This window comes from Neopsephotus bourkii, unplaced genomic scaffold (genome assembly GCF_033783945.1).
Source record: "Neopsephotus bourkii isolate Nb327-2 ecotype Australia unplaced genomic scaffold, CSIRO-AGI_Nbou_v1 NB_1189, whole genome shotgun sequence".
NCBI classification, from domain to species: Eukaryota; Metazoa; Chordata; class Aves; order Psittaciformes; family Psittacidae; genus Neopsephotus; species Neopsephotus bourkii.
The window spans coordinates 3,032,009-3,057,725 of NW_026901674.1; positions in this window are offsets into that span (position 1 = coordinate 3,032,009).

Below are 25,717 nucleotides of genomic sequence, written 5' to 3' on the forward strand. Positions count from 1 at the left end.
CCTAAGTAAAATGAATCACTACTCTCAGCGTCTAGTAGATAAGTCTGCACCTTTTGTCACTGCCAGAATGGCAGTGTTAACCTGTTATTCCAGATTAACAGATAAGACACGCTGATGAAGAATGTGTTCACATTCACCCTGACTCACCTGAGGTTGTGCAGTCTCCTTTCTCTGCCATAATTCTTTTTCATTAAATATAGATGGTATCATAAGACTGGTATTGTGAGAAGGCACAAACAGAAGCCAAAAAGTCAATCTCCTAACATCACCAAGATGCAGTCCTGCAATGATTGCAGAGAGATTATGTGCTCACCAAGCCTGTAATAGAAACGGATCAGAGAAGATATAGACGGCAAAGCTGGATTCTTCCATTCACTTCCTACAATTGAAGTTTTGTTTCTTTTATCATACTTCAATATAGTTATCAAAGTGAATCTACAGGGGGAATAATCTTCCCTGTAGTTTACCTTTTTCTCATTTACTTTGCCAAGCAAGATGTTCCTCTGTACCAGTTTGTTCAACAGATGTAGCTGCATGGCTGTTTTGAACAGAGCTTAGCACTGTGCACAGCTGAGGTAATGACACATTCGAGCCACTTTCTGTTTCCACTTGATAACTGTTTATCTTTGACTTTTAAAGTCTGTCAGATGTATGTATGGCAACTGTGAAATCTATTGTAAAGTCTAATGCACAGGGCTGATGGTCCTGTTTTGATATCATTACTTAGCTGGAGTGTGATATATTACGTGTTATATTAACCTGACAGGAAACTACCAAATCCTTTGGCTTTAGTGGACACATGGATGTAGGAAAGCACAAAAAAAAAACAGTCCCTTTTCATAGCAACATGTCAGATGGTTTGGGTTGGAAGGGACCTTGAAGATATTTTAGTTCCAACCCACCTCCCACAGGCAGGGACACCTTCTACTAGACTAGGTTGCTCGAAGCCCCATCCTCTTTCCTTCCATGCTTCCAAGGCTTTAACTACCTTCTTGGTACTCTATAAACTTCCGCTCAAGGTGACCAACCTGGCCTTGAACTTTTCCAGGGATGGGACAGTCACAGCTTCTCTGGGCAACCTGCTGCAGTGTCTCACCACACTCGTAGTGAGATTCATTATTTTTAAACTACAAAATGTAGACTGTCGAATATCAGATTTATGATGTGCCTAAGAATGTCCTCTTTTTTTCTACAGAAAATAGCTCAGGAGTTCCAAATGGGAATTTGGACCTGGCATAATTGGCTATAAAAGTCAGGTGTTCATATTCTTGACTATGGGCAATTCTCCTCTGAAGTCTGTTAACTGATCGATCACACGTTTTTACTCACTGGCTGTCAAACTGGAATTACTTTCTTTTCTTACCTCAGAGGAGAGTGAGGGTAAACATGATAGATTTTCAAATATATAAAACACTATTGAAAGAAAAAGATCCAATTTCACAATTTCTATCATACTGCAGTCACCATCAGATGGAAAAAGTTTCTAATGCTAAATATGAGTGCAAATGATAAGGTTGGAAACTCTGAAGTTATAAGAAACTATAGTCTTCCTATGCCTTTTCCGTGAGGACTGAGGAAGTTAATGGTAACTAATTATATGTGACATCATCTTTGTTTGTGCTTATTTATATCAGTTTTCATATCTGAAGCTAAAATTGTTTTTTATTGAATTTGCCATTAAAAATGAAATTATCTAATAGGTTATAAGCCAAGTGATAATGATTTAATGCCCCTTTTTAAGGAAAAAAATCTGGTTGCATTTAGTCCCGACATCTTACAATATCTGGTAAAATTGATTAAACATAGGCCAGCATTTTCAGAAGTGATTAGCAACTCAGAGCACCTCATTAGGGAAATCATGCCTAGCAGCCCATGAATATCATGGTTCTTCATGCCTAAGGTTGGGTATTTGAAAGGGAGACATGTGCAAATATCAATTACTTAGGAACTGTATTCTGTCATATAAACTGAGAGCGAGCAAGCACAACTGATCTGCAAATCCATATCTTATTTTCAAGGAGTGATCCCATACAAATCCAATTAAACCTGCTATTCAGTGAAATCTCCTATTGCTTTAGAAATTGTTCCTGTTGATACCATTGCTCATGACCAGGAGGAGGCTACACCTTCTTCTGTTACAAGAAACGTCTGAAGATAGAGCAGGTGGAAAGGGAAATGGCACCAAGGGGATTGTTAAGCTTTCCATATAAAACAAAAATAGAGTTGGCAGTTAGTTAAACAGTTTAGTTAAACTTTAGTTTAGTTAAACAGAGGCTAAAACAGAATGTAAAAACCTCCTGAATTTTCTATTCTTCCCTACAGTTAATCCAAAACAATCATCCTGAATTTGTAACTATAACAGCTTCATTAAAACTGTACTTTTAAACAAAGTTACAATTGCAAAAGGGTTTTTTTCTTTATATGAAGTTCAACTTTCCCCCCAGCTCTAGTGTAACAGACATTTTGGTGACCACAATAAATTATGCAGGCTAGGGCCTGTAGCCAGGTGCAGTGATATACCATGGTGAATGGATAAACAGTTATATAACCAAACTGTTTAGTTTGTCTGAAAGTATCTTTTTGTTTCTAAGAGCATAATTACCAAGCAGTCCATATTACAGCTAATCTTCCTGCTTTGGAAATGGCTCATTCCATCTGCTGTGGATCCTTGACTTTTCCCCACAGTGGTGGTGTTTCTCATGCAATTATTAATAGCCCAATTAGGAGATAAGAATTTTGGAAGTAAATAAAGCGGAAACAATCCCTATATTGAAAACTGATTTTATCACATACCTGGACTCCATTTCTTCCTTATAACAGAATCCGTGCTTCAGATTCCTGCAGGCACACCTTTGCAGAATGAATGCCACGCTTTATCTGCTCATTCTAAAATGGGTATGATCACTGTCTACTTTGAAATACAGATACAGATAAAGTCTGCATTTGAGCCTGCACACTCTTGGCATGGCTGTCTCATCATCTGCTGGATTAGGAGAAAATGCTACCTTGGGACATAGTATTTGACCTGGATCAGTAGGGGCGGGGCATGGGGTTGGTGACATAAATGTTTTCATGCTATTTGTTATGCTCACACTTTTTTTTTGCTATAAGAATTTCATATAGGCAAAACCATAAAGCCAGGGCAATTCCAGTTTGTGCAGTGAACTCTATTCTCTGTTAACTTTCACATGTGGCATTTTAAAAAAGTAATGGGTTGTATTTAAGTGTGAGAACATGAGACACACACAAAAAGATAAAAGGCTAAGTATAAATAGCTGTGGAGCGCTTAACAGAAGCTTGTTTTTTTTAAGGATATATACAAAATAGTGGACAGAAAAGATATAGATATTTAACTTCCCCTTTTGCTGGTTCATCCCCTTGAGTTTCTGTTAAATAATGCTGATACTTTGAGCTGTTAAGTTAGTAGACATGGTCTTGTTTTGAAAGAGGTTTAAAAAATGGGAAAAAGACTCTTCAAAATCACAGAACTTCATCTGCACAAATATCCATGTCAGTATTCATTTTGCTTTTGATTCTGTTTAGATATGACAGCTCCTCTTCTCTCTCCCTGAAGTTTCAGATTCAGTGACAGTCTCCTTCACGTTCTGTCCTAAACTGCAGCAAGGTGTTATATCCGTTGTTAAACAAGCAACTTATTCAGCATCAGAAGTGGTTATATTAAGTAATTGCTATACAATATGCACAGACACAGAGCCCTTAAACATACTCTTAAATATTTCCTTAAGTATTTCGGAAACTTCTGGAAGAAGACTTGATACGTAGATGTAGATATAATCCATTTTAATTGCTTGCCCCTCCATAAACTACAGCTTCATAATGTTCAGACTCTCCCTTAAATATGATTTTTAATTATCAGCAGAATAAATTCACAACTGCAAAAGATAAATCTGGAAACATTTGTGTGCAGTCTTAGCTTAAAGCATACTTAGGTATCAGCTTGAATACATTGAAAAGCAGAGTATTAATTGCACCTCAGGTAAAGCAATATGTGTAATAGACTTAGATATTAGTGAATCTAATTACTGAAAAAATCCTTCTTCCTTTTAGAAACCAGTTTAGCTGAAATGTCAAAATTTCAAAACATGAGTGTTCCTTTGAGATATTTAACCTGAACTGCCCACATCAAATGGACAATTACTTTTTTAGATAGTGTTTCCTTTGATTAATATTATCTGTCCTTTCTAGTTCGAATCATTCAAGTATTTTTAATTAAACAAAAATACCTTAGGTAATGCTTGGTAAATTAAGGTCCAAGTGGCTTATTTAATTTAGTCTGAGACTACTTGATTCATGGTAAACAAAAACAGTACAGATTATTAAAGAGAAGAGATGGGAAGGAAACCAAGCAATTGCTGCTGAACTTTAACAGCAAATATTTTGCTGATAAGGACCCATGATTAATTATGTTTTATTACTCTAGCACCCCACAAGGAAAAACTGTGCCCTAGAAAGAAAGCCCTGCTACTTCTTAAACCTGTCTTCTGCCTGTATAAAGTCTGCACAATAAGAATCCCACAATGATATGTGCCCGTATACCAGTGATTGTAGGTACAATGTGGTGGGAAGTAGAAAGAGGAACCATTCTATGCTGAACTGAGAAATTAGGTCATAGGCTTGTCCCAGATTTCACCAGTGCACCTGGAAGAGTTTCTTATTCTCGTGCAGACCCTGTTGCAATGTAAATGGACCTGTTCCTCTCCTCCCTAATGGAAGCAAAATTGGAAAACCATAGAATTGTTTGGAAGACGCCTACAAAGCTCATTCAGTCCAACCGCCTGCAGTGAGCAGGGACACCTTCAACTAGATCAAGTTGCCCAGAACCACATCCAGCCTGGCCTGGAATGTCTCCAGGGATGGAGCATCCATCACCTCTCTGGGCAATCTGTGCCAGGATTTTACCACGTCTTTTAGATTAAAACCATCACCCCTTATCCTATTGCAACAGGCCCCGATAAAAAGTGTCTCCCCATCATTCTTATATTATATTAGGTATTTCCCAGGAAGAGGAAGACATCTTAAATGGCTATTTAACCATAAATAATTAGATAGAGGACAAAACATGTGACAAAGTGGGGCAAGATCATCTTTGCCAGCATGGCAGCTAAGGTAATAAGCCTTAAACAAGGTCTGGCGGCGATGGAGACCTAAGTCTGAGAAGCATTGGAGCAATGGGGGTCAAGAGGAAATCTGTGCAGGGGGCTGACTGCTCTCAGAGGTTACAGTAAAATGACTGAGTCAATGGACATGTATTAAAGCAAGGAAAATTGCTTCAGACACTCGGGTAAAATTCTTCAGTGTGTGAAAGGTTTAGCATGGAAATGATCCCAGAGAGACTGTGAAATCTGCAGCCTTTGAAATGCTGAGCACTTGTCTGGACATCTGGACAAGGATCTGAGCTACAGGATCAAGCTTGGACATGAATCTTACTTCAAAGCTGGCTCTGTCTTGGGTTGGGGGGACTGGAGCAGATGTCCTCTGGATGTTCATGCCAACCTAAATTTTCCTGTCATTCTGTGACACAGATCTGAAGTTACTGCACTGAAACTGGGGGATGTGTCTACTTGTATTATAAAACTGAATACAAGGGCTCTCTAACAACAAAGCCAGTCACTGCTTGAGCTATACAGAAATGGAAGCTGAAAAGGAAGGAAGCAGCTCAAAGCTAAGCCAAGATATTGTCCTGGCTGTAACATGCCAGCTTCTTAGCTCTACCTTAAGCACCAGATACACTGCATTAAGAACCCTAAAATCCAATTGCTTTCATTGATGATGAAACATCACAGTGTTTCACAAAGGTAGGATAAATGAAAATAATCAAACCACTGAATAGAATCCTCATACATGTTCACACCAACACGCCTTAAAACCAAAAAGATCCTATATGTGTTAGACAAAACATGCTGTACATCTCTAAATTTGCACATTATTTACTTGAAAGTTGCAAGTTATTGTAAGAAAAAGCTTTTAGCAAAATAATTGCTATCCACGAGCAATGTCTATTCTCTCCAAGAATTAATAGAAGCAGCTGAGGAGGAAGGACAGCTCTGAGAAAAGCTTGAGTAGAGATGAGACAACACAGCCATAATCTGGACCTTGCATTTCGTTTGGTCTGTGCAGTTGGAACTCTCCTCTACCAGATGAGACACCAGATGCTTCTATAATAGAAAAAGGAAAGAGGTTTTGAAGGCAATTTTACTGACCTCTACTTTTGCTCATACCAGTGGCAGCAACATATACTGTATCAGAGCTCAAATACATATCACTTTTTAAGATCCCACCTTAAGACGGGTAGAAAGATGGAGTAGGGAGGGTCATCTGACATGTAATAAGTATTGTCGAGCACAGCTAAAGCTTTTTCTTAGTTTGCATCCTGATGTACTGTACCAAGGCTTTTGAATATTACAAAGAAAGTGGTCATTTTATCTTGTTCTTTTGGGCAACAAAACCATAAAATTTTTAGCATCTTGCCCAGTGCATTTTTCTAACTCAAAGTCACGCAGCAAAGTGTTTGCAGAAATAAAACACCAAAAAGGTGCCAAAAGTGATTAATATTACTGAATAAAAATATTAAGATGCTTTCAACATTATTTTACATTACAACAGGATATTTCATATGTGAACTGTCTCTTGCCTTCTTCTGGTTTTATGGATAAATACTGCACTAGGCAGGCCAGGACTGCAGAGTGCTTTTGAAATGAGTAATATTGCCTTCTCCCTGCAAAGTTCCCCACCATAAAATCCAGACTGTTCCCTTGAAATCCACTCTACGCAAACTGGCCAGTTCAGAGTAACTCAAACAGTAAAATGACCCTATGAATCACACAGTGATGAAGGCAGAAGTAGAGTTCCTTTGTGGCAGGTGATAGATAAAACTGACAACAAAATGAAGGCATTCTGAAGGGCTCCTTATTCCTTCTTTATGCTGCTAGGTCCAGGTTGTTCATCAGAGCTTGACTTTGGTAAATACATCCCTGATACTATTGTTGCCCATGGGTACAAGAATTTTCCTATCCAAAATGGAATAATTGGTTTGGTTAGTGAGGTAATTTCAGCAAATGCAATTAACATGAGTAATACTTGTTCTAGTCTGAGTATTGAGGAAGCCCAGCTCCCATAATGAATAATCAAATCTGTGTAGCTGTAAATGCTATTGATGCAAGCTGGATTTACTACTTCTGTTTTGTTACTTTCTTTACCACATCTAAATTAATGATATTGTGGAAAATTACAGCCCCTGCCATTTAAACTCGAAGCATCTACAATTCCTAATAGGGCTCACATACTCCATTTTATTTGCCATTTGTGCACCAGCAAAACTAAAAGCTACATAAAATGGAAGGTGGTTATAGTCCTGTTAGAACCATACACTTCACTACTGCTCTTTTGGTCAATTTTATTTCCCACATTGGGATCAAGTGTTTATAATGGCCAAAGACTTTTTCATTACTTAGGCTGCTCCTAGTGTCTTCCCCAAGCTGTGGTTACTATATTCAGCTTGGAAAGAACTTTGGAAAGACAGAGAAATGTGTTACTTTTTTTGCTTCTTGAGATGTCTGTATGTATTCAAATGTTGAATAAAGGTGACTTTTGATCAGCTCTCAGCTTTGTATCTGTTGCTGAGAAGAGAGAATATAAACCAATTCAATCTGTCACCTCAGAGTAAATGTTAAATCCATGTACAACGTTGTTCCATTTATCTAATTCTTTTTTTCCCACTAAAAAATAAAACTTCTGTGCAGAAATAACACTTAAAAATTGAGATTTTCAAACAGGAGCCTAAATCGCAATAAATCTCAGAAAACTTTGCTGCATTTGAACTTTGAAATTCCAGAATAAATAATATGACGTTTTTCAAATAAGGATGATGTTTTCAAATACAACTGAACAAGGAGCCGAGTTGCATTTTTGTGTCCATCTGCCAGGCACCCACCCAGCAGTTAGCAAGAACACTGAATTCATATGGATGCCACCAAGGAATAAGTGTAATTGAGAATCTGCTCCTGTGTTTGCCCCTCTACTCTGCTCTCGTGAGACCTCACTTGCAGTATTGTGTGCAGTTCTGGGGTCCTCAACATACAAAGGACATGGAACTGTTGGAACAAGTCCAGAGGACGACACAAGGATGATCAGGGTACTGGAGAACCTCCTGTATGGAGATAGGCTGAGAAAGTTGGGGCTGTTCAGCCTGGAGAAGGCTGCATGGAGACCTCATAGCAACCTTCCAGTATCTGAAGGGGGCCTATAGGGATGCTGGGGATGGACTCTTCATTAGGGACTGTAGTGATAGGACAAGGGGTAATGGGTTAAAACTTAAACAGGGGAAGTTTAGACTGGATATAAGGAAGAAGTTCTTTCCTGTGAGGGTGGTGAGGCACTGGAATAGGTTGCCCAGGGAAATTGTGAATGTTCCATCCCTGGCGGTGTTCAAGGCCGGGTTGGATGAAGCCTTGGGTGATATGGTTTAGTGTGAGGTGTCCCTGCCCATGCAGAGGGGTTGGAACTGGATGATCTTAAGGTCCTTTCCAACCATATCTTTTCTATGATTCTATGTTATTTCCCTGGATTTTATAACAACAAGGCTGGAAATATCAAGAACCACCGCCTTTCTGATCAAAGACTTTTTAAAGTCTTTAAAAAGAAGCCAGTACCCAGATGACTTCAATGAGTCTGATGTGTCAGTGGTGGCTACAGATGCAGAGTCTATAACATGCTTAAATGTATTGACCTATACAAAGTCTCCATGCTTTGAAGTGCATTTCAGCAGTCCAGCAGCTAGCTTAAGCTTTTATATTGCTACATGTCCATCCTTTCAGATATTTAGATTTATAATCCTTTTAGAAAGAGTGATTTGAAATTATTCATTGCCAGGCTTTGAGCTAGTTCCAGGTATTTAAAATACATTTTTTTTCACCTACCAAGGAGACTAGTGTAAGAAGAGTACAAGTCAGTTGAGGATTCATTAAAGCAAAGGAGATTTAGAACAGTCATCTGTCACAGGCATCACATTTCCAAATGGAAATGCAGTCTGGGAACATTTCTCCCATGTGGCAAGTCTTCCTGTACTAAAGCAATGCCACTTCTGCCTGAACCTCTTTGATCTTCATACTAGATCAAGAATAGAGAGGATCTAACTGACCTGTTCCCAAAAGTTCATTTTTCTCAAGTCATTAATTAATATAAAAGTGATGGTCTTCACCATGGGGTTATAAAACCTTTTACTGATAAAATAGAAACCTTTAACACCCATCCAAGTTTCTGCCTGTGATTTGATGTACTTTCAATATCAGCTGACAGCACAAGGACAAGAAACATCAGTTCTAGGAAAACTCAGAAGAATGACATGTTATTTTCACCTATTTACAACCCCTTCCTAGCAGAGATGTGGCTAAAAATTTCATTCTTCTTCATGATACAGGTGATTTTTTTACACATTTCCACCAATTTTCATCTTTCTATGGTTATGTTATTATTGGAACTCAGTGATGTATTTAGTTACTGAAAACTATCCTAAGAGAAATATAAATAGAAACCAGAAAAAATTATTTCCATCTTCCTCCTAATGAACAGTAACATTCCAGTAGGTTTTCTACCCATTCGAATAGCTCTGTATAGCAGTACATCCAAATTTTACTTCACTTGTATCAAGTAAAACACTTAGTCTTAAGTTTTGCATGCACTGACTTTCTGAAATGATCAAGAATTACAAGAGATTCAGGAAAACAACCCTAGAATTATGGGCTTTGGGTTTTTTTTCAGTTTTCTTTAAACAGTGGAATGTGCAGAAAATGTTTACATTTTTATATGGTACCCAGATATGTTGATACCATGGTGAGGAGAAGGACAGCAAAGCTGGAGAGGTAATGAACCGAGAGATAAAGTTGTACAAGGGTACAGAGGGACTGTTTCTCAAAACAGGCTTTTAGCAAAAGCCCAACCTTTCAGCATTTTATATTCATTAAAGAAAGAAAAGAAATTGAAATAATGTTGCCAAGATCTAATTAGGAAGGAGGTAACCTGATTTCTGAGGAGAGCAAAACGGAATGATGTCACAAGGGAAGGAACCTCCAGGGATGTATTTGAAAGAGCTTCTCTCAGAAACACTGAAAAGGAAAGAAGTTAAAATTAGAGCAGAATAAAATGTTCATAGTAAGACTAAAAGGCCAGGCAGAGTTGAAAGCCCCCTAAAAGTCAGGAAGGCATGGACACCCATGTTAGGCACTGATTTGCAGGACCAGGTTTTACTCACTGGTACATCCTCCCTCTACATTGCATAAAAGTGACTTTCTGTAAAACAGTGTAGCAAAGCACTGCTCCACTGATACCAGCATCTTTCTCACATCTTCCCACTAGCGACAGTGAGTAAAATAAGCAAAATGGAAGCAGTTTCTCTCCAAATCGATTTTTTCTGATTGTAAACGTTTTATCCTTTGTCCATATTAAGTTAAAAGAAGATTGTGGAAGCATAAGGATGTCAGCCCATGTGGTTTTTTCAGAGTATTTTTGCCATGCACTCGGTGCTATGCATGAGTAACTGGATGCTTGCTTAGCCTCTCTTTGAACAGGTTTCTCTGTCAGCTACTCTGACATTTATTTCTTAATGATTTTTAATATGCTTCTTAGGACCAAAGCATTGACACATTACATCTGATGACCAATAACTACAAGGGATGCCAAATACTAAGTCTGAGCTCAACTGCATCTTCTGCTAAAGTACAAAACCCAGCTTTGCTGTAAGCTGATTTACTGTCACTGAGTAAAGGATCAAGCAATTCCCTCCACAGTCTGGATCTTCTCATCAGGGTACCAATGAGAAAGGGAAATGGTCCTAAGCAATATACCTCTAAATCCCAGTATCCCAAGGCTTGTAACAGGCAATACTGCACCAATTGCACTTTCATTGCATTTTTTATTTGCCTTTACTGACTAATATCAGAATGATTTACCCCCTTCTTCATCATACATTTCAGTGCAGTGAGCTTCTGATAATGGACCAAATCTACTTCCCTCTGTTCTGTCACCAATGGGGGTGCAACCCAAAGCATCTGGTCCAAGTTGAATCTGTTGAATGGAAAGCTTGAGTGGGGATATATAAATATCACCATATGGAATATGGAAATCATTGTGAGGATATGTAATTTAAAACAGGCTGGAGGGTTATAATCTGGTTATTTTCCTCAGTAAATGCTTGAAGCAAAGTTAATTGGCCTGTCTAAATAATTTGGCAATACAATTTTGTAGTCCTCATAAAGGTACAGGCAAACATTTACTAGACAGATTATATTTACCAGTACTTAGTATTTACTAGGGCATGCAGAAGTCCTCAGAAAGCCCATCAGCTCTTAATCTTTGACATTCAAGAGCATTTCCAGCAAAAAAATAAACCAAATATTATATACAAAAGGGGAGACAAAAGGTGGGAAAAACAGTGTGGAGGAAGTTAGAAGAAGAAAATAACACCAGAATTAATAAATCCCTTTATCCAAAACCCAGGTAGTGAGGTAGAAGCAGGAGGCACAGGAACTGTTAAACACCCTGCAGAGTCACACCCTCACTGCTTATGATCTCAGGTGGTCCAAGTATTCTGGAACAAGTTGCTATTTTCTCAGAATACTGGACATTCAGGTGAATCAAAGTTGCCTGCAAAATTGATGCACCAGGTCCCAAGTCCTCTGACATCCTACAGAAACATTACCATTTACAATACTGACATGGACTGGTTTTCTTTCTATTTATTTCTATTGTATTTCTTTAGAAAGAACATTTATCAGATGTATAACAGATAATTTGGTTGGCCTAGCTGGCCAGAGATAGCCAGCCTATTTGTAATTAAAAGATCTATTAAACTCTTCAGCAAATTTTAATGTTTTTACTTGTCATAGAAACACCTTTTCAATTAAAAAAATGCAGGAACTGATATCATAGAATCATAGAATAGTTAGGGTTGGAAAGGACCTTAAGATCATCAAGTTCCAACCCCCCTGCCATGGGCAGGGACACCTCGCTCTAAACCATATCACCCAAGGCCTCGTCCAACCTGGCCTTGAACACTGCCAGGGATGGAGCATTCACAACCTCCCTGGACAACCCATTCCAGTGCCTCACCACCCTCACAGGAAAGAATTTCCTCCTTATATCCAATCTAAACTTCCCCTGTTTAAGTTTTAACCCATTACCCCTTGTCCTATCACTACAGTCCCTAATGAAGAGTCCATCCCCATCATCCCTATAGGCCCCCTTCAGATACATACACATCTGAGCTTTAAAATAATAGATTGTATTCAAATATATAAAAACAAGGTGATACATTACAGCATTTTGCCATCACTACTTTTACTGGTTTCTGATACCTTGGGTGCTGATTTTGTATTCTTCTCATGATTATGGCTGTGTTTGTACATCTGCAACCGAGATATTCTGCTGTGAGTACTGCAGTGATTTATCTTTCCTTCCCCATTGACATGATGAGGAAGACAAAGTCTTACAATTTTTCTTCAGAAAAACAATTTTACTTGGGCCTCTAACAACCGGTTACCTTTTCTTTTATGTTCTAATTTACATTTCACCTTTAACAGTGGAGGCTTACGAGTCTGTTTTGCTTAAGCACCCAGGTAGCTTAAAGAGACTTCTATAATTGAAAGTAAAACACTCTCTGGTTAGGAAATAGGCTCTATCTTATTAATTCTCTATATTTCTTTCTGCTCTCTTACAAAAAAGTGTACTACCTTAACCCTCTCATTGCAATAGTCACTTATGCACAAAAGAAACTAATTAAAAATGGAAAAAGTGGTACTTTTTTATGGCCTTCAGAAGTAATTTCATGAGCTGCATGGAGACTCATTGATCTATGTTTTATAGCACTGGGTAGCCCAATATATGTATTTTTAATGATTTGGCAAGTGCTCATAAACTAGTATCCCCATCTTGTAATTGTTCATGACTGTGTGTAAAAGGAAGCAGAATCCATTACTTCAAAGGAAGTATAAGGGAGAAACCTGATTAGAAGTATCTGCATCAGCACTGCCAGTAAAGTTAGGAAGTTTTTATTCTGCATTCAAGCTAGCTGTATTATTGTGTAAGATGTGGTTCTTTAGATTGCCCACTCAGACACCCACAAGAGAATTTAATGCACCCAGTACCAAAACTGTTTGGAGGCCTTGGGTACATGCAACCAGCTGAAGTTTAATGAGGAACACATAGTAAGTGAGCTGTGGTAATTGTCCTTGCTGGGTACATGTAACCTGTAGATACTATGGTGATGAGTGAACTATATGAATATATCCTTAATATAACAGAGAAAAATAAAAGAGACATAAGTCAACCAAACAGTTCTTAAGCTCACCAAATTCTTTGCAACCATTAAAAGCAACCGTATCTCCTGTTTTGGGCAGGATTTCACCATTTATGAAACAAAAAGTCCAGATTTCCATGAAGAGCAGATTTTTTTTTTCCCCTCAAAAAGAATTATTCCAAGTAAATATTACTGTAGTAGAAGAAAAATTTCACTTAACAGAAACAAAAAACCCTACAAACCAAACCAAAAACCTTCTAGAGGTGTTCTTTCATCAGATTATCAGCTTCTTAAATGAACTCTGAATTGACCATGACCTGCCCTCCCCATCACAACCCACCTGTAGTTTCTTCCTTTCACACCTCTCATAATCACAAATAATCAGCTTAATACTTAGCAACACAGCTGTTATTAGTAAAGGATAACTAAGTGCAGAAAGTTAACTTTTGGCTATTGTTACCATAAATCCAACTCCATGGAGTCTGCACTAAGTAAGAATGATTTGGCTCACTTTGTTTTAATCCGTCAATATGTCATTTTCTCCCTCTTTAAGCACGCTGAAGGACAACAACTAGTGGATCAGAAATAAAGAGGGCTAACTCTAAACCATATCATTACTGTGCAATACATTGTGCCTGAGTCCTGAATACATATTTTTTTTCTTATCATAAATAATGGTAATACCTAGCTCCTCTGCAATGTTTTGCACCAGTAGAGTTCAAAGTGATTTATTAAAAAGCAAATAACAACTGAGGCTAACCCAGTTTGCTTAAAGGAAAGTTTACCTTAAATTGTAATATATAAATTAGGATTATGCTACTGAATGTTCAATTTTCCAGGTTCCTAGAAGTTATGTATCAGCGAGAACAGGGTATTATATAAGCTCCAGAAGCCAGCTTTCTGTGGCTGGAAAGGGCACAGAGGAAATGTTACCAGAGGAAGGCATTTACAAGTGCACTTCTTACAAGTCATTTCTGGCATTTGCCACTCCACCCCTGAAATTCCTTCTCCCTCCACCCCAGGGGCAGCACCCAGCCTGTTCATTTACCATTACCCTCTATAGCAAGCAGCCCCTGCAGCTAGAAGCTTCTACATCAGTGAGATTGAACCTGAGGGAATCCCACTAGAATCTCCACCTTACTTTGCTTTCTGTGCTGTTGTTTTAAACCCACAGATTTAAATTGCCATCTCTTCCTTGTACGAGCACAAAAAATATCAAAGAAAAAGCAATTATTATTGCTCTTCAACTATATCATCCAGTTCTATCAAGTATTCTGAGTTGAAGTATGCATGAAAGGCTTTGGATAAAACAAATCTGCACACAGTGACAAAAGCATTCCTTGAAGGAGTAATTGTCATGCATAAATCAATGGAGATACCCAAGATGCAGAGAAACTCAGCTATAGTTTTAAGTATCTTATTTTTTTAAATGAAGTAGAATTGAATATTTTTCCCCCCATAGTCTTTGGCTCATTATCTGATTATCCAAACAGAAGTATAATAACAGCTCACTTGCCAAGTAGAGTCTGAAATCACTCAAGGCTACCTTGCTTCTCAGCTGTCTTTGCACAAATAAAATCCATGCTGTCATGGAATCAGGTGCTATACAGCAGAAATGATTAAAACTGACAAGTACAAAGGCCTAATGTTTTTCAGATGCAAATCAAACAGATAAAATTGAGCAATGTAGTATTTCCTATCCAGTGTTTCACAGGTTGCCAGAGCAGGTGGGCAACCGAGTTGAATCAATACTTCAAACATCCTCTGTGCTGAGGATGTGACAGATCTGCTCTAATCCAGCAGTAAATCTGCCTTTACAGTACATTAGAGGGTAAAAGTGATACCACAACCCTGCCACCATAATAGCCATCATATGCAGGTTACCACCTTCATATTGAGAATAGGGGTATTGATTGCTGCAGAAGGTACATACAGAAGAGGTAGACAACAGCTGTGAGGGTAATCCAAGACATTCAGGTAGGCTTTTACAAATATTGGAATCCATGGCACTGCTTATAGAGTATTTTCTACTTTATTTTGGGATCCCACTGTCTCCTGTTAAAGTTTCCAGTCTTATTTCTTGTGTTCTGGGCATGACCTAACCTATCATTCTGCGGTACAGTTCAGTTTATATGCCAAAGTCAGTGCATTTGGTATTTTTGCAATAATCCATTGAAGTAGTTTTTCATAACGAAAAGATATTCACCCTCTCCTGCCATAGCAATGAACACCTTCACCCTCAATGGCATACTTTTAAATTTAAGGGTGGAAATACAGCTAATGTGCTACAGTGCAATAAAAGAAAAACGGGTTTACCTTCAAAGCACTTCACTTTCTTAATAGCTTCAGTCAAAACAGTGTTTCATTTCATGATTTTTTCTTACGGAAGCTTACTCCTGAAAAAGGCTTCATGAGCATCTTTGTGTTGACTACATGCACCTGGTCCTTCCACTTTTTATTCAATTACCAACAATTAGGCAGTGAGCTTCAGGGAGTAAATTGCTTCTTTACTTCTTTTGCAGTATCTTTGTTTGAACATATGGCTCGTGTAATGGCAGTGATCTGTTTTCTTATGCACCAAATTTACTTCAACTTCCATAAAACCACTTAATCAAAGTAAGTTTAACCCAGAGACCAGGCTATAATTCAGGGATAAAAGCAAGCAACTTCTATTGTATTTGAAAGAAAAGGCAAAGTTATACAATTGTCTACATGTCTGGGAAAATTAATGGAGTTTTCCTTCATAATAGCATTTTTATTAATAGTATTTTGCTATTAATTAATTATCATAAAAAATTTCTTTTGCCATATGTGTCAGCTATGTATGTGAACCAAGCGTCTTCTACAAAGGGAGAGGGTACGGTAGACTAATTTGAAACTTGTAATAATCAGTCTTAAACCCTGTACCTTGATTTACATCCTCATGCACCTTGAGGGTGATCACTCAGAGACCTGTTTTGATAACCCCCTCCACTGTACCTATTTGGTATGACAGTCCACACGTGCCCACACACCCTTCTGTTCAGACAGTGTGAAAGCTCTGTGACTGAATTCAGACAGGACATGGTGTCACCTTTGAAAGTGCCCACAAACCATTTCATATTACAGATGCTGAAGCCAGTAACGGATTTAGTTTGCATTTATATGTTAGCATTTTACACATACTTTACGTGCATTTTCTTATATGAGTGATACAGCATACCTGCCTGAAGGAAATGTAAGGAACAAAAGCATACATACTTTTCTTCTGTGGCAACCAGATCCTGACCAGAAGAAAAGGAAACTGCCATAAATTCTTTGCAAGAAAAGGATTATAATTAGCACTAAGACTGATAGGCCTAGAATTAGCCTGTTAAATAAAAATAAAAATAAAAATAGAAAAGGAACAGCAGCAATAAAAAGTGACTAACTACAGCTTTTATAAGTAAAAAAGGATGTCCCGAAAGAGCTAACTGCTACAGGGAGTCTTTGCAAGAGTAATCGGGGGTTTAGTCAAAGCTTTTAGCTTTAACATTGAAAGAGTAGGAAGAAGCAGATGAAAGGGAAAACACTGATGAGCTGATGAGCAGGATGGCAGGACCAGAACTGGAGGAAAAGACAAATTAACAGATAACTATGGCAGCCTAGAGAAAAAACCTCTCAAAGTAATCACTTGAACTCTGGGAGCTCAACACAATTGTGATCGGATTCAGGTGAAGGGGTGAAGATTGCAAAGCAGCCTTCAGGAAGAATATAAAAAGGATAAAGATGAAATATAAGTGTGTGATTGTGAAAATTACTTTTAGCCTTGGGGTAAGGTCAAAGGACACAGCCCGTGTCTCCTCCATTTCAGTAGTCACTGCCCTCTCCTATCTAGTGGCATACCAGAAGACAGCTATAAAAGCATAGTAAAATAAATGCACCCAAATCTTGCACATCCCATTCATCTTGTTCTGTTTTTGATGTCTGTCAGTGTTTTCCCCATCCATTTCTCTCCTCTGACTGCTGGTTGCACGGTCTGTGTCATTCAATGAACACACAAATGCTCCAGAAAGAAAGACCAAATAGGAAGACTAATTACTAACTCCCTCTGCACTGTAAAGGTGTTTCTACTTTGTTCATTTGCCACTGTCAGGATTTTGCACACATTAATGAATATACGTATGATACCCTCCAGTTCCTGCTTGGGTTTTGTTACACGCTTGAGCACCTTCAAAACCCTACACCCAAATTCAACCAATTCCACTTAGCTCTAAAGAAGCAGGGTGAAGTGAAGGGTGAGAGACTGTAAGGCTGAACTGAGGAAGAATAGTCCTTTTGCTTTACTTGTACTTTTTTCCTAGAAAAGAGTAATGGAGATAAATGGTCAGAATAGATCCATTTGGGAAATTTGGAATAGCAGAAGTTAAATAAGATTAAATTCCAAGATTATGGATCATGAACAGCTTTTCCAACAAAAAATCCGCTTTCATTTTCAACATTTAGAACTACTCTAGTCTTTATTGTAAGACATGAGACAGCCTTAGCATGAATCACTGCCTAGCTAATGAGCACAGAATCCTCCTTGTTACAGAACATCAGGTTCAAAATCACATAAAAAAATAAGAAATCAGGAATTTTACCCATCTACAGCTTAATATAAAAGATGCTGAGAATAAAATGGAGTTTCATTATTAGCAAACTTGGAAGAAAAGAAAATTAAACTTTAACAAAGTAGGCCAAAGAGTACTGTTTTTATTATAGATCACATATCCGTATAGAAATACTATTCCTTTTGATGCCTCTCTCTGATCTACACATCTTTGGTATCATGATTAAATTATTGGACTGTAACAAAACTTTCCACTCCATTCATTTATGTCACTCTTTTCACTTGTAAAATACTTTTTATCTTTTCAAATAGCTTACTTGAAGTGTTTGCATCCAGTTACTGTGGGAGTTACTGTACGAGATGAGAAATAAATATTCCTTGAAAAGCACAGAAACACACAAGGAAAATCTGACCCTTCACAAATAGGGATTTAATAAAATTATGTCATGTGGCCATAATCTCTGGTGTCTTCATTTTCTGCACTGTAAAGGCTATATTATCACACCTAATTATTAACCATTCACCGAATAGCCAATTTTTCTACACTTTTGCAGAGACTAGCAAACTTGTTATTCAGTCCATGCACATCCTGCAGTACTATGAGGTCACGATTACCCAATCTTCCTCCCATTTACTTGTAGTTTTATCCTAAGTGAATATTTTAAGGCTAATCAGTATCTGTTAAATCAAAGCAGCAATTCCCTCTTTCATCAGCTTATGTGAGCTTTCACCTTCAGCATTTAACTGTATGTATCAGAACCACCATCTATATTTAATGCAAGTCCAGGAATGTGTACCATGTGAACACAGAATATGCTGAGAAATGTCTCATCAAATGTATGTAACATTCAGCAACAAAAGCTCAGAACATGTATGTATCACTCACTGTTAAAAAAACAGTTATGAAACACTGCCGTTTATAAAAGAAGTTGATGTATTGGCCATCAGAAGGGGCAATGGCATTCAGTGGGAAGGAGGAATAGACACAGTATAAGTCTCCATTGTCATAGGATGTGTTGAGCAGGTGGGAACTCCAAAGGTATTAGAACTGGCCTGATCACGATATAAGTTATAGATAGTCCCAAGGTTTCATTGAAGGGAGACTTGCCTAAGGCAAATTAGACTGGAAGTTTAGGTCATGTAATATTTAGAGATGCTGTGATGCTTTCAAATTCAAGTGGAAGAATATTGTTGATGTGTGTATCAGTGCTGAGAATTAAGTTTATTCAATGAAATATATAACCAAGATCAAAAATATGTATGTCTGTTCAGGTCTTTTTATTTATAGCTTTTGATCTTTGAACTCTTGTAAATATTTTAATAAAAATGGAAGAATTTTGGCTGAAAAATCTTTTTATTCAAAAGCCATTCTGATAACAATTTAGTTTCAAGTGGGTTTTTTTTTTTTGCCCAGTATGTATTGCAGAGAAATTTGAGATAACCCATGTAGAGCTGGAAACTCAAAGCCCAGGAGCGCTTTGCCAATAGCAAAATGAAATCAACCAATTTAATAAATTGATGGAGCCAAGATGCTGTGCAAAACCAATGCAACTTGTGAAAAGTCATTCACATAGATGGATAGTCATGCAACACTGAATCAGAAAGGTACATTGACAGTCAAGACAGCTGAGGTACTGCTGTGGACAAATAAAATCTGTAGACCTGGCAACCAGGGAGGACTTGGAATCCACTAACAAAAACATGGACTCATAGAACGGTTTGGGTTGGAAAGGACCTTAAAGAGCATCTAGTTCCAAAATCCAGCTTTGTTCTCTCAAGGACTAGAAGAAAGCACATGAAAGAAGGCTGTCAGCAATGCATGTTAAGACCACAGCTACTTCTCCCTACCAAGAGAACTAAATTTAGTTCTTACTTACTAGAGATGTCCACCTACTTCTGTCAGGTCCCTCAAATCCAGACAAACTACAGAACTGCTGCTACAAGTAATATGTTTAGATAACACCTGAAAGTCACAGAATCAGAGATCTTAAGGACACAGCGATATAGTTTGTGCATACACAAGAGAAGATGCGGACCTAAGTTAAAGAATGAGCTATCCAGAACTGTGAAACTTTGAATGCAGCCAAACAATTATCAAAAATGAAAAAAATGATGACAAATCATCACTGTTTGGAAGCTGATTTGTAAACCTGGCTGGAGATTTCAGAACATACTGAAAAATACCATCAAACTAGATTCATGGGGACTGTTGATCCCATTGAAGTGAGAAATTCAATACAACTACACAACAGGGTAATTTACCTATCTGCATCTTTTGCTCTCTCCATAGTTTGGGATCTAAAGGTTTATAGCAAAAAACTCACAGAAATTGAAGAACGTTTGTTTCTACAGTCTTGCAGCTGTTCAGAATTAAAAGGCTCCTTATGATGTTTATACAAAATGAAATCACTCAAAGTTTTGGTATTAACCTGTCCATTCTCTGCACATTGTAATTTTTCATCATCAGCTCCTTGCAGTGCAATTAAGTTGGTGTCAGCTCCACCTGGAGAGATCATGAGATGAACAATAGCATTAGTCCAGTGATAAATCTCAAGGTTTTGTGCTGAGTTGGTGGAATTAGTACAACAAATTGCAAGTGATAAATGCAAATGGTCTGAGGAATCCCAGCCTGGAGCATGTAACTGCCTGTCCATTTACTGAGTGTTGCTGCCTATGGTTATTCTTTATAGAGTACCAGGCACCTGCAGGATGAGGAGCTGTGGGTGGTTTTCCACCTGCAACCACAGACTCACTGTATGCCCTCAGGTGAGCCTGTCTGCTTTTCTGTACCTAAATTTCATCCTTCATCTTGTCAGTTTACTAAGTTATTAACAAGTCCCTTCCTCCTCCACAATCTAAATCAGTAAGGTCATTTTTTGCATGTGGTTTTCATTACACGTTACATAAATATTCATAACACCTGCTTCCCATTCACTGGTTAGCTTCCTACTCCATAAACTTGTTATAAGACTATTTTTTTCTTAGTCTGTTTGGAGGCCAAGATAATGACAGTATAAACAGAAGCACTTTCAGAGCAAAAAGATGTGGTACCATTATCTGAATGCTTTCCATTTTCCCTTTCATTAACCTTCCATGATACAAAACTGCTGGTAAGTCCATGATACAAAACTGCCGGCGAGACAGAAATGCACTCCTTTCCAGTCACTTGGAAAAAGAGTTTATATTTGTGTTTTCAGAAAGAAATACTGGTATCCAGACAAGTATATCTGTGCGCCTGGGTGGTTTTCAGTGTTAGAAAATGTTTGTGCAGGGACATTTGCTGCAGAAGTTTAACCCTGGCAGAAGGACCAGGCCAAGGATGTTCCCATCAGACTCACTGCGGTGCCAAAACTGAACCTGTGGTGAATGCTGTGGTACCCAGCTGTGACAGCCCCCATTCTCCTGCATGAATTTGGTGCATTAAATACTGTCAACTCCATCTTTTTCTAGTTTCATAGAATCACAGAATAGTTTGCGTTGGAAAGGACCTTAAGATCATCCAGTTCCAGCCCCCTACCATGGGCAGGGACACCTCACACTAAACCATGCTACCTGAGGCTCTGTCCAACCAACTTGAACACTGCCAGGGATGGAGCATTCACAACTTCCCTGGGCAACCCATTCCAGTGCCTCACCACCCTAACAGGAAAGAATTTCCTCCTCATATCCAATCTAAACTTCCCCTGTTTAAGTTTGAACCCATTACCCCTTGTCCTATCACTACAGTCCCTAATGAAGAGTCCCTCTCCAGCATCCTTGTAGGCCCCCTAAAGTAACATGTTTACCAAGCAAGTCTGTATTGGAGCTGATGAAGATTGTTGTTGATTGACCCTTAGCAGCTGCCATGGCCTAGATGGAAACACAAGTCCAAACATATTTCAAAAGCTCAGGGTAGTTTGGATATAAGCCCTGGCCATCAGGTTCTGATCTCAGAATTCTTGTTATGGTCTCTTTTAGAACAACCCAGATCTTGGAAATTAAACTCCAGTGGACATCAAGCCTCAATGCCTTTAGCAATGGATCTGTCAACACAGAATGATCTAATCACAGAGTTTGGGCCGTGGTATACACATCCTTGGCAATCACTTCAAGAGCTACACTGCAACTACACTGCAACTGCTCATAACCACAACCCTTTATACTTCAAGAAGGTGCATGAATGTGGAAAAAAACAAGATGTGATTTGATTTTGGGGAACTCATTGGTGTCTAGAGTAAAGCTCTGCAAGTTCCTCTTATCATTATGATGGTTTAGGGCTCTCCCTAACACCCTGTTCCCCATAAAATTGTTTCATCATCTTATAGTAGTTCAATATTCCTTAAGTACAATTTCTCCTTACCAAGTGTATTTACTAAAGCATCAAGATCTTTACCATTGTTGTCAAGGGGAAAGGACTTGTTCTAATTAAGTCAGTATAAAAGTATTAATCCAGTGCATTTACATAAAATTTTAATTTCACATTCATGTTTAGTTCCTTTTATAGAATTCCCAGTAAGCTAATAACTTATTGTTGTCCTTTCCTCTCTAGAGGGAAGAAATACCCATCCTTATTGGGGTTACATTTAAATCCTAATATTGAAAGCCATGTATTTTCACGTGGGCAACTGCTTTTGTCTGTTCTGTGGCAATTCTTTATTGAGCCTTGTTGGCACTGAAAACTTCAGCAAAACTTGCTTTAAAGGAACCTCCCGGGTGATGAGCAATCAGACTGTCTGCCAGCAAACCTGACATTTCTCACTGTGGTTTGCCCTCTTGCTTTTCCTCAGCTATGCATGGAGCTAGAGCCAATATTGTGATGCATTTTTAAGTTCAAAGCAGCCTCAGGGCTTAGGCTGATTGAAATCAAATGTTGGCTGTTGTCTGCTTGTCTCCAGGAGCTACTCCAGACTTCATCCTTAATCAAGGTCATTTCTGCCCTCCTCTGCCACTGTAAGTCCTCCACAAAGGACAACAGAGACTGTAAAGGGAGCCTGGTACACTGATGTCATGGTTTAAGCCCTGCCAGCAATTACATACCACACAGCCACTTGCCCACTCCCTGTCCTGCCCTGTTGGGATGGGTAGGAACATCAGGAAAAGGCAAAACCACAGGTTGAAATAAGAACAGTTTAATAATTAAAATGAATATAATAGAAATAACAACAAAAATAGTAATAAGAGGGAATTAAAAATAATAAAATGAATCAGGAAACACAAATGATGCACAACACAACCGCTCACCACCCACTAACCAATACCCAGCCTGAACCAAACAGTGATTTGGGCCTTCCAGGTAATTCACCCCAGTTTCTATAGTGAGCATGATGTGCTGTGGTATGGAATACCCCTTTTCTAGTTTAGGTCAGCTGTCCTTTCTTTGCTTCCTTTCAGCTTCCTGTGCTCCTCCTGAACGGAAGAACATGAAAGACTGAAAACTCCTTGGTCAGGGTAAGTGCTACTGAGCAACAACTAAACCTTCACTGTGTTATCAGCATTGCTCTCACACCTAAGCCAAAACACAGCACTGCACCAGCTACTGGGAAAGAAAATAACTCCACCCAAGCAGAAATAGGACAACTTCGTAGCTTAAAAAACAGTAGGCTTGCCTTATGGACCTTAAGATTGCCCCATCCAAGTTTCATCACTATGAAGCAGAACAAATCCTATTTGTTTTCTTAGAATATTTTATATTTTAGTGAGATGAAGCCACACACACAATGCTCAATAGGCAAACTTCTGACTGTATTAGGCTAACACCATCAGCAATTCTCTTGCATGCAGACTGTTAAACCAAGATTTTCCCTTAAACCAACTTTTCTTTGGAGTGGATGCTTTCTTTACCCAATTATCTGCGTCATTAACACATTACTGTGAACTGCTGTTCTGTTCACACACAGAGCACCAAGGGGCAGCACATCCCCTTTGCTCAACACTGCTTAGCAGAGAACAGGCGTTTGCAACAGGCCTGTGCTGCCTGAGTGGAGGGGGGGTTTGTTAGTTCAGTGTTGCTGCTTCAACAAGCAACAGTCAATGAGACATTTTTAGAGCTTGTAAGTAATTAGATTAATGAGTTGACTCTCCTCAAACACACGATTTGCAGTAAGCCTTTCTGCTCATTTCCTTATTGAGTGGCACAGTAATGATATCTATTAAACCTCACTCAACCATCAGGAAATGCAAATATATTCTTGCAGTCGGATGCAGTCAGAAACGCCAGGCACAGTATTGATGGAGTACAAACATTTTCTGAGGCAACTACAAAGCTCAAGTTGATATTAATCAGGAAGAAATAGGACTCTAACAAATGGCCAAATTATCTCTTGCTACAGCAGAGTTCTCCAAGGTATGATGTCCACGTAAGGTTTGTTTCGTAGGGATTCAGCTAACCCTTTATCTTTCTAGAGGTGATGAGATAGTCAATACTCAGGGTAAAAATCCTGATTTCTCTGAATAACCACCTTGACAAGCAAGAGTTAGAAGGCAAATGCCTTATGGAAAGCACCTGATTTTCCTCATCCCAGCACAGCAGCTGGAATTTAGGTTGTTAGCATGGAAAACTTTGTCAGTGTCCGTTGATTCCCAAATAACAGCTAGCAGAAGCAAACTAAAAAAGACACCTTGAGCTGAAGATAGTCAAAGTAGCACAAAGGTAGTTAGAGCTTTGGAAGAATGGAAAGAAAGAGGATGGGACTTTAAGCAATCTGGTCTTGTGGAAGGTGTCCCTGCCCATTGGAACTAGATGAGCTTTAAGGTCCCTTCCAACCCAAACCATTCTAGGGTTCTATGAAAGTGTAGAAAGTGAGATTAGGGTTGGGGGCACTTGTTTTAGAGGAAACCAATAAAATTAGATGCTGCACATCACTCGGGTCATGGATAGCATCCTGAAATATAATTTTTTAAAAATATAAAATTGTAGTAGCTGTTTGAGCAGCACATGTCACCCCAGAAAGAAGCATACCAAGTAGTGTAGCAATAAGGAGGAGACAAATATGCCACTAACATAAGGTTAGGACAAGCAGCTTTGGAAAAGGCCTGAGCAGTTAAGATTCAACAGCAATGGAAAATCTTGGCTGATGTCAAAATGCTCTTGAACCAGAAATACAGCAGCTACTGGCATCGGAACTGACACCTGTCTCAATGCTTCAATGGTAAGCTGGGTGTTTGTGCTAATAGCTCACTGTCATTGACCTAAGCACATAGAAACAACAATGATAGATGTGACTGTCATATATATTTAGTTCAGCCAGTTGTTTGGGAAGTCCCCAGCAGCACAGCTCTCCCAGCAGATATGGCAGGGGTGAGCCTTGCAGAATACCTGGGCTGAGCCAGGAGCACTGTCCTGCAGGCACTGGTTGGGCTGGGAAAGGTCCTGGGAGCTGGAAGGGCTCTTACAGAATGGATGTTGGGATCAATGGAGCTGACAGAGGGAACATGCACAGTTTGGTTTGGGAGTCGCAGCATTGAAGGACTGAGGATACATCAAAAACTGTGTGACTTGTGTTCATAAGTGGTAGTAGGATAGTTTATCCAAAGTTGTCCAATGGCTGCGTGAAGTTGCTTGTCCAAACACACATCTAGTACAGTAAGTGATGTCAAGGGGGGTGGAACTAGATGATCGTAAGGTCCTTTCCAACTTTAACTATTCTATGACTATGATTCTATGTCAATTGCAGTCACCAACGTGAACATAGAAAATGCTAAGTTGGGTTTTTCAATTCAGTTATGTCTGAGAAACACAGACTTCAGGAAGCAGGTACAGCTGCACTGCAGGCATCATAACCATATCAGTCTGTTACCTAACTGCAGTGTTCCCAATACAAAAAACCCACAGATCAGTACAAAATGAGGTGATATTAACA